The following is a 16,601-nucleotide window of genomic DNA, read 5'->3' on the forward strand; positions in this document are numbered from 1 at the left end:
ATCTCACCCCGTGGGGTCAAAATGATCACAAGAACGGTGAGCAAAAATCCCAGAACCACACAGGGGAACCTAGTGAATGACCTGCAGAGAGATTGGGATAATGTCATATGGTAAGATGAAACCAAAGTAGAACTTTGGTAAAAACTCAACTCGTGTTTGGAGGAGAAAGAATGCTAAGTTGCATCCAAAGAACACCATACCTACTGTGAAGCAAGGGGATGGAAACATCATGCTATGGGGCTGTTTTTCTGCAAAGGGACCAGGACGACTGATCCGTGTAAAGGAACGAATGAATGGGGCCATGTATCGTGAGATTTTGAGTTAAAACCTCCTTCTATCAGCAAGGGCATTGAAGATGAGACGTGGTTGGGTCTTTCAGCATGACAATGATTCCAAACACACCGCCCGGGCAATGAAGGAGTGGCTTCGTAAGAAGCATTTCAAGGTCCTGGAGTGGCCCAGCCAGTCTCCAGATCTCAACCCCATAGAAAACCTTTGGAGGGAGTTGAAAGTCTGTGTTGCCCAGCGACAGCCCCAAAACATCACTGCTCCAGAGGAGATCTGCATGGAGGAATGAGCCAAAATACCAGCAACAGTGTGTGAAAACCTTCTAAAGACTTACAGAAAACGTTTGACCTGTCATTGCCAACAAAGGGTATATAACAAAGTATTGAGATCTTTTCTTATTGACCAAATACTTATTTTCCACCATAATTAGCAAATAAATTCTTTAAAAATCAGACAATGTGATTTTCTTGATTTTTTTTTTCTCATTATGTCTCTTATAGTTGAGGTATACTTATGATGAAAATTACAGACCTCTCTCATGTTTTTAAGTGAGAGAACTTGCACAGTTGGTGGCTGACTACTTTTTTGCCCCACTGTAGATATCTGTGCAAATACAGGGGCATACACACACATCTATATATATATATACACATAATAGGACCCCCCACTGGCCATACAGATCTAATATACAAATAAATATATTCAAATATTCCCCTTCCCTCTAAATATAGACAAAAGAACTTGTAAAAAAAACAAAAACTAAAATCTGCCTTTTCCCTTTCAAATAGCTTTATCTTTATAAAATAAAAATAAACTATACAAATTTAACACATCCTGTATAGTGAACATTGTATACAAAAAGTATTAAAAAAAATACCCAAATACACCAAATATTGGGATGGGAAAATAATACATCTTTTTGTGAGAAAGCTCAAGTGGCACAAATTCTTCCAAAATTGCAATAAAAAAACGTGTCTGAACCTAGGGATCAACCCAGAGGACTTCCCTGATTTCCAAAATCTCATGGAACTCGGGGAGGAGGGCATAAGAACACCTGGTAAAGGTCCATTCACGGAATTACGATCTCGAAGTACAAGGTTGCTACCTTTGGTCAATACTGAGCATATTGACATTTTTTTGCGCCTGGTGACCTCTGAGATTGAACAGTTACAAACGATTGATCCCTATCACTCCAATTTATCTGGGCCAGAATTTAAAGCATTACGAAACTTGGAGGATAACAAAAACTTGATTATAAAACAATCAGACAAGGGTGGCAATCTGGTACTGCTCGATCATGACAGGTATCAAAAAATGTGCCTCATAAATGATAAAAAAAAGCTATAAAAAAAAATCCCTTCTGATCCTATGGAGAGCTTTCTTGCAGACCTGACTGGAATCTTGGTCCAGGGTTTGCAACAGGGCCTTGTGAATAAAACTGAATTTGACTTCTTACTTACGAAAGCCCCCCAAACGGCTACGTTCTATTGCTTGCCAAAAATACATAAGGGGGTACACCCCCTTAGGGGACGGCCCATCGTATCAGGTATTGACTCCCTAACACACCACACTGGTATCTACTTTGATAAGGTACTTTGTGATTTCGTATTGACCCTACCATCGTTTACTAGGGATTCTATGGATTTGCTCCGTAAAATTGAAACGTTATCTGTTAACCCCAACAGTATTTTGGCAAGCATAGACGTGGAATCACTGTACACGTCCATTCCACACGACCAAGGAATTGAAGGGGTTTCATCCTTTCTCAACACCAGAGGTACTCAGTTTAACCAACACAATGATTTTGTTTTACGGCTTCTGGAATATACCCTAACACATAATTTTTTCCTGTTTAATGGTTCCTTTTACCACCAACTCAGGGGGACGGCAATGGGGAATTCCTGTGCCCTGACATATGCCAATCTCCTCCTGGGTTGGTGGGAGGACCATTATGTCTTCCCAAATCAGTATCGTTGGTGGAGCGAGAATATCACCTTTTGGACTCGCTACATCGACGATGTGTTCCTGATCTGGGAGGGCAGCACGTCCGCTTTCCACAAGTTCATTAATACCCTCAATCAAAATGATATTGGCTTGAGCTTTACCTATGAGACGCAGATGGAGCAGATTACGTTCCTCGATGTAGTAGTTAAAAAAACTGAGGGGACCCTGAACACATCGGTATTTCGTAAACCGACGGCAACCAATAGTATCCTGCATTGGGAGAGCCACCATCCACCTGCTGTAAAGAGAGGGATCCCTAGTAATTAGCTGACCGATTTTATCAGCGGAATGCGATTAATGTTCACCTTTATTTTCTAGGAAGGACTTTTTTAGTTTAAAAGTCCAAGTACTATTCTGTTGGTTTTATACAGAATAGTACTTGGACTTTTAAACTAAAAAAGTCCTTCCTAGAAAATAAAGGTGAACATTAATCGCATTCCGCTGAATTTTTTTTTTTTTTTTTTTAGTTTAAAAGTCCAAGTACTTTTCTGTATAAAACCAACAGAATAGTACTTGGACTTTTAAACTAAAAAAGTCCTTCCTAGAAAATAAAGGTGAACATTAATCGCATTCCGCTGATAAAATCGGTCAGCTGGTCGGAACAACGGACCGTCACTTCCGGTTATAGGAGGATCACTTCCGGTACAGCGGAGAGGAACGCAACGATCCAAGGAGAAGATACCGAAGACGCCGAAGAACACGTGCGCACCACCGCTACATGCCGCAGAGGACCGGACAACGCAGTAAGGATATCTCCCTACAGTAGCTCCTTGGAACTCACCTATAAGGGGTAAGACTGTTCCTGCTTCTTGTTGAAAGTGAACATATTCTCAGGACATAAGTGGATCTATTACCCCAGGATCTCAATATATGTTATATGACTCCTACATGCAGACTGATCATCTGCAGGAGTAGGTCCCTTTAGTCATATAAGGACTTATATTCTATTTATTTTTAAACATTTTTTAAACATTTTATCTGGTAAAATTGGTCACAATAAGAGGTATTACAGTGTTCCTGATACAATTTGAATAATTTGTACCACTGTGAAACGAAATTTTATTACTCCTATATGTCCTATTATCCTTGAAGAGTGCAACTCTAACTCATTTATATATATATATATTACAGAAAGGTATAACTTTAGAAATAATAAAGAAAAGAGATATACCTTTTTTCAATTGTCTTTCCTCTATATATACAGGCATTTGAGTGCCCTCCATCTTTTATAAATTATACTTTATCAAACACTTTGGCAATTGGTACTGCCTTATTTGGATAGAGCACCTAGCCGTGTTTTACAAGTCAGTAGAGCCTTTGCAATCCTTCCTAAAAACTAACTAGATCAGTGGGCAGAGCGGCGCCCAGGGGTTCCCCTGCACTTACTAGTATGCCTGGGCGCCGCTCCGTTCGCCCGGTATAGGCTCCGGTGTCTGCGCTCCCTCTGACTGATTTCCTGTAGGAGGCGTGTCCCTTGCTGCAGTGCTGGCCAATCTATGAGCTGTGCGCTGCGATTGGCCAGCACTGCAGCAAGGGACACGCCTCCTACAAGAAATCAGTCAGAGGGAGCGCAGACACCGGAGCCTATACCGGGCGAACGGAGCGGCGCCCAGGCATACTAGTAAGTGCAGGGGGACCCCTGGGCGCCGCTCTGCCCACTGATCTAGTTAGTTTTTAGTTTGTGCAGTAGTGAAAGGTCCTCTTTAAGTACTTGTATAGACTGCAAATAATAAAAATGAGGCAAGCATTACAATCTAATGGAAGCACTCGGAGGTAGATTACATTTTTTGTGGTTCAACCAAACCTCCCATCTCTTTAGAAATGATGTCTTCATATTCTTAGAAGATGCCCATAAACCTTCATATAAGCAGCTATTATCTAGAGATCTGCAAATCCTATTGATATTAGGGAGATTTCCAGATTTCCAACAAGCAGCAATTTTTAAGCAAGTTATGAATATTAGGTGGCTAGCTATACACCTAAAGTGAGAAAGTCTATCAAACCGATAGACAACAGAGCCATCTTAGATGAAGGTTCAATAGGGTAGCAAGCTAACGATGAGATGAATTTAAATATTGAATCCCATAAAACTTTAACACTCGGGCAATCCCACCACAAAAACTTGACCACATCTCCAACACTCCGAAGAGATTTCGGGAAAGATTTTATTTAAATATGTAGGGGTTCTATACCATTTATAAAGTATTTTCCTTGCCCCTTCTAAATGGTCAGAACATTTAGACAACTTGGATACAGAGGTGAAGGCTTCAGTCCATTCTGAGTCCGAGAGGACAGAACCTAGGTCAGAGTTCCAGAGGTCCAAGGTATGTTGTAGGGGGTTAATGCATGACTCTTTCAATAGAAGGTAACCCTTAGTAATGCCTTTGTCCAAATTTTGGGACATGTGAATCCATTGTAGAAATGCTTGGTTATTGGTATTATGTGTAAAAATTCTTGGAGATTTTAGTAAGTGTCTTAACCTTAGATATTTATAAAAATCTGAATTGGGAATATCAAAATCCTTATGCAGTTGGGCAAACTCTGCAAACACATCGTCCTTCCATAGTTGTTTGACTTCAGTAATGCCTAACTTCGCCCAATTATTTAATCGGATGTCTGGAATAGCTAGTTCACAAACCTTCAGAGGCATTGAAGAAAAGGAGGTAGTAATTAATTTATCTATTCTAGCAACGGAGTACCAGGTGTTTAGAATTGCAGTCAAAGTTGATAATGGAGAGTTATTTTTGATACCAAAAGCCGCTGAAGCGGAAAGGCGCACATTTATGTTGTAGGAACCCATAATATTTTTTTCTAATGATACCCATTTTTTTGTGGTGTCGTCTTTGATCAAATATCTCAATTGATCAAGTATAGATGAGGCATGGTAGTGTTTAATATAAGGTACATTGAGGCCTCCTGTTTTAAGTGGTTTGTTAAGGATGAGTGTTTTCACTCTGGGTTTAAATTTACCCCAAATGTGGCGGTTAATTAATGATTGGAGCTTAGTTATACTGTATATCCAGAGGGAATGGAAATAGGGATATTACGAAACATGTAGATAATTTTGGGGAGAATAACCATTTTCAGTGCAGCAATTCTTCCTAGCCATAAAAGGGAATCCATCCTTAGGTTATTTAAGGAATCATTAATTTTATCATATAAGGGCCAGAAATTAACCTTGAATAGCTTGTTAGTAGGGAAGGCAAGTTGAATACCCAGATATGTCAAGGACTCGTTTGCCCAGGGAAATTTAAATGAGTTGGAAATTAGACGCTTGGTAGCCGGGGATAAGCCTAAGTCCAATATTTGAGATTTATTTATATTTACTTTATAGAAGGAAGCTCTACCAAACATGGAAATAATATCATTAATAGCAGATAATGCCGTAGTTGGATTAGATGTAATAATTAAGACATCGTCTGCGAAGAGACCTATGCGATGATCTACGTCCCCTACTGTTATCCCTTTAATAAGCGGAGAGGATCTAATGTGCTCTGCGAAAGGTTCCATTGCGAGAGCAAATATCAAGGGTGACATAGGGCAACCTTCTCTGGTTCCATTGTTAATATTAAATGAAGCAGAAAGAAAACTGGACGAATATATAGAGGCACTGGGATTAGAATACAAAGACATAACTGCAGATAGGTAGAAATCCCCAAACCCAAACTTTTTTAAGGTTGCGTAAATATAATCCCAGTGTATTCTATCAAATGCCTTCTCTGCATCCAATGATAGAAGCAGAGAAGGTGTTCGGGTAGAATATGCCACATCCAATAGGTCTATAAACCTTCTAGTACCATCTGACGATTGCCTATTAGAAACAAAACCTATCTGATCATTAGAAATTAAAGAAGGTAGAATGTTGGATAGCCTTTTTGCCAATATTTTTGCAAAAACCTTTATATCAGAATTTAAAAGTGATATGGGTCTGAAATTAGCTGGAATGTCTGCCGGCTTACCAGGTTTTGGGAGGGTTATGATTAGTGCATTTAACATGTCTTTTGGGATTGACTTTTGTGCTGCTATTGAATTAAAGGTTCTATTTAGGAAGCGGTTTAAAATGTGCGAAAGGGTCTTATAATACTCATTTGTGAGACCGTCTGGGCCAGGAGATTTGTTATTCTTGAGGGAGTGGATTGCTTCAGAGATTTCTGAATGTGTGATTTCAGCATTTAGAGTTTGTTTTTGATTTGGTGTTAGTGATGGAAGGGAAATACCACTAAGGAAGTCGTTTATATATTCAGGAGTAGGTTGGAGAGTATCCGCTGAGCTTTCTAAATTATATAGGTTTGCGTAGTAGTTTGCGAATTCCTCTGCTATATGCTTGGGGTTAAACAATTTTTTGCCTTGAGTGTCATACAAAAAGGGGATTCTTGTTTTAACTTCTCTTTTTTTTACTCTGTTTGCCAGAATTTTTGAAGCTTTGTTACCTTGTGAGTAATGGTCTGATTTGATTTTACGAAGATGGAATTCATGCTTTTCATGAAGGTGAAGACATAGGTGGTGTCTGGCTGTTTTTAATTTGCTAAGAATTTTCGGATCTAGAGAAGATTTAGAAGATTCCTCTAGGGATTTAATGTCAGCTAATAGTTTATCCAGGGTTTTCCTTCTGTTTTTTTTTGGATGGCCGCATGTTTTAACAGTATCCCTCTAATGAACGCCTTGTGTGCACTCCATAATGTGGTGTCTGATATCAAATTATTATCATTAGTCATAAAATATTCTTTAAGCGAGTTTTCCACATCCATACGAATAATAGAGTTTTGGAGTAATGAGTTATTAAGTCTCCAAGGGGAGTATACTCTGTTGTTGTACATGTCATCTAGTATGAGAGCTATAAATGCATGGTCTGACCATGTGATATTAGAAATGGATACGTCTAACACTTTTTGAAGAAGCCATTTATCTGAAATAAAAAGATCAATTCTAGAATATGTACTATGCGGATGTGAAAAAAATGTAAAATCTTTTTCATTTGCATGATGTACTCTCCAAATATCAAGAAGTCCTTCCTGAAATAAAAAGTCTTGTAGGTGTGAGGATTTATGGGAAGGGGGATGGGCTGGGAGCCTATCAATTGAAGAATCAGGGCACATATTAAAGTCCCCGCATATCAGTAGAGAACCTTGTTTGGATTCTTGAGCCAATTTAATGGTGCGCTTGATAAAATTTATCTGATCAGAATTTGGAGCATAAAGATTCACTATTGTATATCTGGAGTTATTTATGTCACAAATGATTATAATATATCTACCCTCCTTATCTGATATTATATTGTGACACTGAAAGGCGACAGTGTTTTTAAAACCTATAATCACACCTCTCTTTTTTTTAGTAGCTGGAGACATAAAGATGTGTGGAAAAGAGGGGTGACAGAATCTGCGGGAATCTTCCTCATTAAGGTGAGACTCTTGAATGCAGATGATGTCAGCTCTCTGTCTTCTCACCTCATTCCAGTATGTGGAGCGTTTAAAAGGGCTATTCAAACCCTTAACATTTGCTGAAAGGATCTTTATACCGTTACTAGCCATTTTAAAGCTTCAAATGGAGAAATCTTGCTAGATTTAGTACCCTGAGATTGTGCAAAAAAAAACAAGTATTACAGAGCAAAGTACCCCAATGTTACCGTTTGATGATTGAGGGGACCATGGAATTATACCTTTGTTTTCAGATATTTGATGAGGTAGGAGTAGTTCCCTTATATGTAACCTTGTAAAATAATAAGTTAAAATATAAAAAATAACGTAGATAATAAATAACAATAACATGATAAGGGTCCAACAGTGACCACAAAAACTGTGATGTCTATCACTTAGTATGAGAGGCGTAAAGGAAACAATGGATTAGGGAAAGTGAACACTTAGGTAGAAAAAGCGTTCTGAGAGATAGAGCAACAGGGTGTGGAACCCCGTAAGATTTGTAGAACATAGCAATTAGCTGAAAGAAAAAGCAGCTATATTTACTGTCCCGGATTGGAGTCATGGAGGAGTTCTTCCTACTCTTGTCCATTCTGGTGTTAGGTTGAGATGTTTCTTATCAGCAGAGGGTCTATTGGAAGAAGAGTTCATAGCTTTATCCTTGTCTTTGTCTTTGGCGCCCTCTTGTGACAGAATAATGTTCCATTTAGAAAAAGCTTCTGAGGCTTCCTGAGGAGAAACTAGAACATGTGATGAATTTTGATATCTCACAATTAGCTTAACAGGGAAACCCCATTTGTAGGGGATATTGTTATCCCTTAGCGCTTTGGTGTAGATTTGAAATTCACGTCTCCTGCTTAGTGTCGCTGGAGAGAGGTCTGTAAATAGGAGAACATTACTGAATCTGTCAGGAATATCTTTCTTCTTTTTTTGAGCTTCTCTCATCAGGGAGTCTTTTAGGTGATAAAAATGGATCCTAGCAAGGACGTCCCTGGGAACAGAGGCTGGGAGAGCTTTGGGCTTAGGAACCCGGTGTACCCGGTCAATGATTAACTCTGACCCTGGGGTATCTGGGAGGTATGACACAATAAGATCCGAAATAAATTCTTGCAGCTGAAAGTCCATAACGCTTTCAGGAATATTTCTGAATCTGATGTTGTTTCTTCTGGAGCGATCCTCCAGATCAGCAATTTTAAGTTTAATGGTTGCTATGTCATCTTCAACCACGTTGTGATTATCCACTAGTGAGTTATGTGCCGTAACAAATTCCTCAATTTTTTCTTCTAAATGTGCTGTTCTTTCTCCTATAGCTACTATATCTGCATGGATAATCGAGATTGTCTCTTTAAAATCTCCATGAATAGATCTTTTTAGATCTGTCAGCATGTCCTGCATTGTAGTGACAGTAAGTCCAGGATCAAAGCCTGGTGAAGCAGGGTAAGTATCAAGGGGAGTATTATGTGCATGTTGTTCACTCACCCTTTTTTGTTTTTTAGGCTCCTGTGGAGCTGAAGGACTGGAGTCTGCTGAAGAAGGAGTCCCTGAGGATCGCTGGTCGGATATCGCTGCAAGAGAGGCACGGAGCTCTCCCTCTGTGTGGCGGGAATCGGCGCCATTTTGAGACGACCCAGAGGCTGGATGGAAGAACGCCGTCATTTTCTGAGGCTGCGCTCCCTTCTTCTTCCCTCTCGTCATCATCAGCAGAGCTGCAGGAACAAGGTCCGTCCTGGGACAGGTGAGTATGGAAAAAATCGCTTGGTTCTAATCGCTTTTTGCCGCTGTATGGAGTTCCACAGACGGAGCTCAGGCTCTAAGCGTCCTCTGCTCCCGGCATCCGGCCACGCCCCCCAATATCTTATTATTAAGTAAAACTGGTTGTGTGGATGAGGTCCCCCTCCCCTTTTTTCGTTGTGGCCTTTGCTGGAGGGTGGAGAGCCACTATATACTATTAATATTCGTTTATAGACCTAATTTGATGATCCCAATTACTGGGGGCCTTTTAATAAGGTCTTGAAATGGTTGGAAGCATCGAGGTAGCACCTTATCCGACGATGAGTTCCACTCTGTACCAGGAACTGACATCGTAGTACTTCCGGTTTCGTTATGCGCTTCACCTTGCGTGTCACGATACCGGAAGTGACTCGTTCATAGCGATCTGCGTTCCGGTATGCATTCCAAACGCCAGAAGGAGTACTCTAGCATCCGGAAATTGGTTCTGGACAAGCGCAGCTTTTAATATTCGGCTCCACCTCTGTAAGGGCTAGCTTTGGGCCCGGAAAACCTGATTTTTTTGTGGGGAATCCTCCATTCCTCCCGCCTGTAAGTACAATTGCTCTACCTGTTTTAACTACCTGACATATGTAATCTGTGGGCCTTTTTCAGAGCTGATATGTGTTTAAATGCTGCTTGTAGGCATGTATTACTTTCTACCGACATGCTTCTTTGTACATATGCTTAGTTTAATCGTTCAGCCTGATTGAACTATCTGATATGTATAATGCTGTGGGCCTTTGCAGAGTTGCATATGTGTCCTTATGCTGCATTTGGGCATTTTTGGCCTTCCACTGATATATTTACTCGTTTCTAGGCACTTTGAGCGGGATAAAGAGTCTTATTTCTTTCTTTTGGTGACCTGCAAAAAAATACCTTGTGGTTTGACATCTGGCTGCAAAGCTAAGTCCCTGCTGAAAAAAAGCATCCCACAGTATGATGTTGCCACCACCATGTTTCATGGTGTGTTCAGGGTCATGTGCAGTGTTAGTTTTCTACCGCACATAGCGTTTTGCATTTAGGCCAAAAAGTTCAACTTTGGTCTCATCTGACCAGAGCACCTTCTTGTCACGATCAGTGTGGGGGGAAACTCCACACTGAACACAGAAGATAAGGGGAACAGTAACTGGGCCTGGAAACTAGGGAAGGAACAGGTCACCTCCTAAGCAACCCTAATCTGGACCCTAACTACCTATCAATATGAATAGACCTTGAAGGTAGGACTATTCATATGCAGGATACCTAGGCCCTTATTTCCCTATAAGGCCCTGGAATAAGGTTAGGACCAGAGACAACCCATTCCTCCCCAGATGGACGAATAGAAGTCTCTATCTCAGGACCAGATACAAACAACAGGGAAAATAACAAACACAATACAATAATAAAAGACAAGACTTAGCTTAAAGTAGAAAACTGGCAACTCCAGAAACATCACAGAGTACAACTGACCAGCTAGTAGAAGACAGGAAGAAAATCTATAAACCGCACCTCCAGTGAGAAGCGGCTACTAATGGGGAAGGTAAATTACCAACAAGCAACACCTGAAGCAAGGGGTGTGACATTGACCACAACACAGACACAATAAGATCCAAAAGAAACTTGTCAATTTAACCCATGTGTTGCCAGTCTCTCTGATCTTCTGGTACCTGCCACAGGAACGTCCATGACATTTCTTCCACATTTGCTGTGTCCCCTATATGGCTTGTGGCAAACTGCAAAGGGACTTCTTATGGCTTGCTTTCAAAAATTACTTTCTTATTGCCACTCTTCCATAAAGGCCAGATTTGTGGAGCACACCACTAGTAGTTGTCCTGTGGACAGATTTTCCGAAATGAGCTGTGGCTCTCTGTAGCTTTTTCAGAGTGACCATGGGCCTTTTGCTTCTTTAATTGGTGCTTTTCTTGCCTGGGCTGTCAGTTTAGGTCTACAGCCATGTCTTGGTAGGTTTGCATTTGTGCCATACTCCTTCCATTTTCGGATGATGGATTGAACAGTGCTCCATGAGATGTTCAGAGCTTGGGTTACTTTTTTTATAACCTAATCCTGCTTTACACTTCTCCCCAACGTTATCCCTGACCTGTCTGGTGTGTCTTTTGGTTTTCATGATGCTGTTTAATCACTAAAGTTCTCTAACAAACCTCTGAGGTCTTCACAAAACAGCTGTAGTTATACTGAGAATGAATAACACTTGGTCACACTGGATTTTATTTAGGGGTATTAGAGCACAGGGCGCTGAATACAAGTTCACGAAATACTTTCAAGATTTTTTTTATAAATTCTTTTTAAAACCATGTAACATTTTCTTTTCACTTCACACATACTAACTACTTTGAGTTGGTCTATTACATAAAATCCCAATAAAATACATTTAAGTTTGTGGGTTGTAACATGAAAAAATGTGGAAAACTTCAAGGCACTGTATATAAACTAGTCACAAAAAGTTAGGGATATTTGGCTTGTGTAACAATATAATAATATATGAGCCCGAGCACCGGGCCAAGGTTTCTCAAGTAGCTCTGGTCCTAAAACTGACCTACCTGTGCCGTATGGGCAATACCAGGGGCAAGTGCACGAATTACAGGTGTGTGAGGTCCGACTCACAGACAACTCACCAGTTACCTCCAGCATGTAGCCATGCTTGCAATGGGAGGAGGAAGGAGTCTGCGAGTTCCACTCAAGACTGGCTGATATGGCCCAGGTCTCGCAGGTGCACCTCAATGTAGCCTGTGGATGGAAAACAGGCTCATTTAAATTGGAGTTTATACACCTCCAGGCATCTCTATATACAAACAAACAGAAAAAATGGCATGGTGTTAAACAGGCAGGAAGTGCTCAAACCCATATACAGTTGTGCATGTATATACAGGGGAGTAAATCCTGCACTTGTGGTCCATGGCTAATGGCGATCCCCAGCAAAAATGCATACAGTGGAGGATGCCTGCAGCGTACCACAAGTACCACAATAAACATCCTACACAAGATAGCAATTTTGTGGATGTGATAACCAATATAACAATATAATAATATTTGCAAAGACAGGTGCACTCTGCGGTCTTACTAAACCCTCAAACTGATGTTAAGATTCATGATATAATGTAAGGTAAGCTCAATGACACAGCAGACACAACAGAAAGCATAAGGTTAAACTGTTGTTGCTAAGCAGGGGTCTTGACCAATCCAAGCTAGCCTCACACAGCCCAGGAGTTTTGACCAATTACAGCCAGCCTCACACACAGCTTGTGTGGGAAATTCCCCTAGCAGGAGCTGCTGGAATCATTATTCACCAGAGAGAGGAGCTGAACAGACAACACACTCCACTAATACAAACGCAAAAACACAAATGCAATCGCACTCTGCAAACCAGCACTCTGCCCTGCCTCTATGCTGGATGTTGAATAAGGCATTGGTGTACATTTTGGCCAAAGCGTAATAAGCCACTCACCACGTCAAGGTCGCCTTCATGAGTGGTCCCTAACACTAGTTCCTACCTGTTATGGGCCATGACAGCCACGTCCAGGGAGCGCAGGTAAAGCATGCACGCCAAGCACACTCTGCTTTTAACCCCGTCCGGTGCCATTACAGCTTTCATCAGATCCAGGGATGCAAGTACCAACATGCATGCTGAGCCCACTATATACTTCTCCTGGAGACAAATGGCTGATGGTAGGTGCTGTATAAGCAGACTCAGATTTATACTGACTTTAAAACCAGCCTCCAGGGCAGACTAACTGGTCAGGTATGCATGACTGCTTGGTGATCACCACGCCTCCAATATATACTACAAAGAACCCCCCCCACACTCCACTAATAGCTGTGTTACCAGTTATATGTGTGTTTACTTACAGTTCCACCAAATTTCATACCATACAAAGTTCACAATCCAAATTCCAATTCCATATTGCAATCCAAATTGCATACAACCATACCAGATCATACTCCACCAATCTGCAAATAGTTACTGCTAACTGCATATTGCAAATTGCGACCAAATTCAGCAAGTGAACTATTAGACCTCAGATATACCTCTCAGAGAGATCATAAAGTGCTTAAATAACTTAAAGTGAGAGTACAGCTACTCAAGAGAGAAATATATCCACCATTTTATGTTGAATGACAAGATTGAACAGTTGAACCACCATCTTATGCATACCGCCATTTTATGAATCTTTATGCAACACGTGTTATGTACATGGACTATCTGCTGCGGAGGCGGCAATGTTATATGAAGAAAACTTGAAGTTAATAAAGAAGTTATTTGAAGCCTTTGGTGTGCTCTTTAAACCTACTGCTTCCATAGAAGGGCGCTAGAGGAATTACAGAGTAATAGACAGTCTTGTTAGACTAAAAGTCAGAGATATCAAAATTCTTCTAATGTCACAGCGCAAAAGGCACTTCATAGTTCTGCGCCTGCCACAGTTGCCCCTGCTCCTAGAGGCTCCATTCTCCAATCTCTGGCCACGCCCTGCTACACTAGATTGACAGGGGCAGGCATCGTTGGTCTCCTACCTCCGGCCCTGTCTGCAGTGTAAATCTCGTGGCGTTCAGTATTCAGCGCAGGCGCAGTGAGTGAAGGGAGCTGCACACAGGGCCGGAGGTAGGAGACCAACAATGCCTGCCCCTGTCAATCTAGTGTAGCAGGGCATGGCCAGAGGTGGGAGAACGGAGCCTCTAGGAGCAGGGGCAACGCCCCCCCTGCCCCTAGAGGCTAATTAGCATATTATAAAAGTTAGTTTTTCTCAATAACGGCGGCAGGCAGTGAGATGGCACTAATATAGCTATGTTCAGCTGACATTAGCACATCGCTAATGTCAGCCAGCTTATTACCCATTTTTCAGGTGACAGAAACCCTTTAATGTGACCTTCTCTACACTTTTGAATGCACGTATCCAACTGTTTAGTGTTTCATTATTTTTTGTACAACTTGCTGTTCTCTAACAAGGAGCTTAAAAGCAAAATTCACAACAAGTGTTTGATCCATGAATCGCCCAATACATTTCCTGGTTCAATGAGAATTGGTATTTAAACAGTCCTCCTCATCATGCTGTTCACATTTTGACATGACACCAAGACGACACCTAACAATTGATCAACAGTAGATCACCACTGTCGGTCACTGAGCTTAGAGTGTCACAGAGTGGCATCAGCAGGTTGCAACAGAGATACAGAAGGCATAGAAGTGGACATCCTTTGGCCACATCCCACACTGATGACTGCTTCATTGTGAACAATGCGCTGCGGAACCAGATGATGAATGCCACACAACTCAAGGCACATTTAAGGCAGGTGAGAGGCACCCAAGTGTCACGCGGAGCCGGATGATGAATGCCACACAACTCCAGGCAACATTTAAGGCAGGTGAGAGGCACCCAAGTGTCACGTCAGACCATTTGAAACCATTTACATCAGCGTGGTCTGCATGCTAGACGACCTGCAAGGGTACCTGACTACACCACCAGGCACAGGCAGCATCATCTTGCAGTGGGCCTCAGTGCTGTTCGCTGATAAATGTCTATTCACGCTGAGCAGAAATGATGGCAGCCAACGATGTTGGAGACGTCAAGGAGAGTGCTATGCATCAGCCACTGTTGTCACCAGATGAGCCTTTAGTGGTGGTTAGTGTTACAGTGTGGGCAGGTGTGTCTAGTCAATACAGAACTGCCCTACACTTTGTGAATGGTACAGTGACAAGCCCATACTACTTGAATAACATCATTATTCCAGTCATTGGGCCCCTGCATCAACAACACAGGTCTAATTTTATCTTCATGGATGACAATGTGCTAGCTCATCGGGGTCGCATCATTAGGGAACAGCTGCTGGAGACTGGGGTACCTCAAATGGAGTGGCCTGTACTTTCTTCTGACCTGAATCTCATTGAAATCCTATGGGATCAGCTGAGTCACAGTGTAGAGGTTCATAACTCTGTACCTCAGAACCTCAATGACCTGAGGGCTGCCCTTCAAGAAGAGTGTGATGCCATGCCTCAGCAGACAATAAGTCAACTTGTGAACAACATGAGACATCGTTGTCAAGCTGTAATTGATGCTCAAGGCCACATGACAAGTTTTTGAGACAGACATTTTTTGTGGGGGTATACCCACCACTGTTGTTGGCTTTTGTTTGAGATGAGGAAATCACCATTGCATGCTTCTACTACTGATATATCAATGTAGCGGGAACTTTTTACTTTTTCCATAAATTTTACCAGAAAGCCAAATATCCCTAACTTTTTGTGATTAGTTTATATTAGAGCACGGGCTCACAAGCAGAAGTCTTTGCTGCAGTGTTCCCCCCTGGCTTCCCCTCCCAGCTCACTATGACTTACAAGTCTCTGTGTACACTGTTAGCAAAGCAAGTGCTGATTAACATCTTCTGAAGCTCCAAGCACCAAAGCAGATGTCAGAGACTTACTGATGGTGTCCTCAGGTCAGAGTGTCCCTACCTGTCATCACTATTAACTGGGTTCTCTGAGACTATTGCTGCACCCTGCCTGGCAATATCAAAATAGGGTTTATGGTCATGGAGAACCCATTTAATGTCAGCACTTTGGCACTCCAATAGATGAGAATTCATATGGACCTATGGGCCTGCACTATGAACCCTAGTCATTACTGGTGACTTACAGAGACATGGCCGATGTGTTTTTTCCATTTTAATTCTAAGGCCAGTTTTACATGAGTGTGTACTGGCCAGGAACAATGCTCCATATGACACCCCCATTTCCCGGACCGAACACTACACCAGTGAAGCCAACTCACAGTGATTTCGGATGCTGTGGGTTCCGGCCTGACCGTAGTACTGTACTGACATAATGCCGTTCAGTACAATATGGAAGACCCACAACCAGGCAGGAGTTCACAGCATTACAAGTCGTTGTGATGCTATGAGTTCGGGTCAGAGGAGCAGTGTTCGGTCCAGGAAGTGCAGCAGTCACACAGAACGTGTTTACCGGACCAAACACACTCATGTCAAACTGGGCAACTCTAGGCTCTCTCCATACTGAGGATGACTGGTTTCTGATGACAATGATTTCTGTCTACATCAGTATGGCGCCCGTACACTGTAAAGCATCCCCGACGCAAGATGTTGGGAGAAAGAAGGGTCAGTTGTTCCCTCAGGAGG

Source organism: Bufo gargarizans, chromosome 6, assembly GCF_014858855.1.
Source record: "Bufo gargarizans isolate SCDJY-AF-19 chromosome 6, ASM1485885v1, whole genome shotgun sequence".
NCBI classification, from domain to species: Eukaryota; Metazoa; Chordata; class Amphibia; order Anura; family Bufonidae; genus Bufo; species Bufo gargarizans.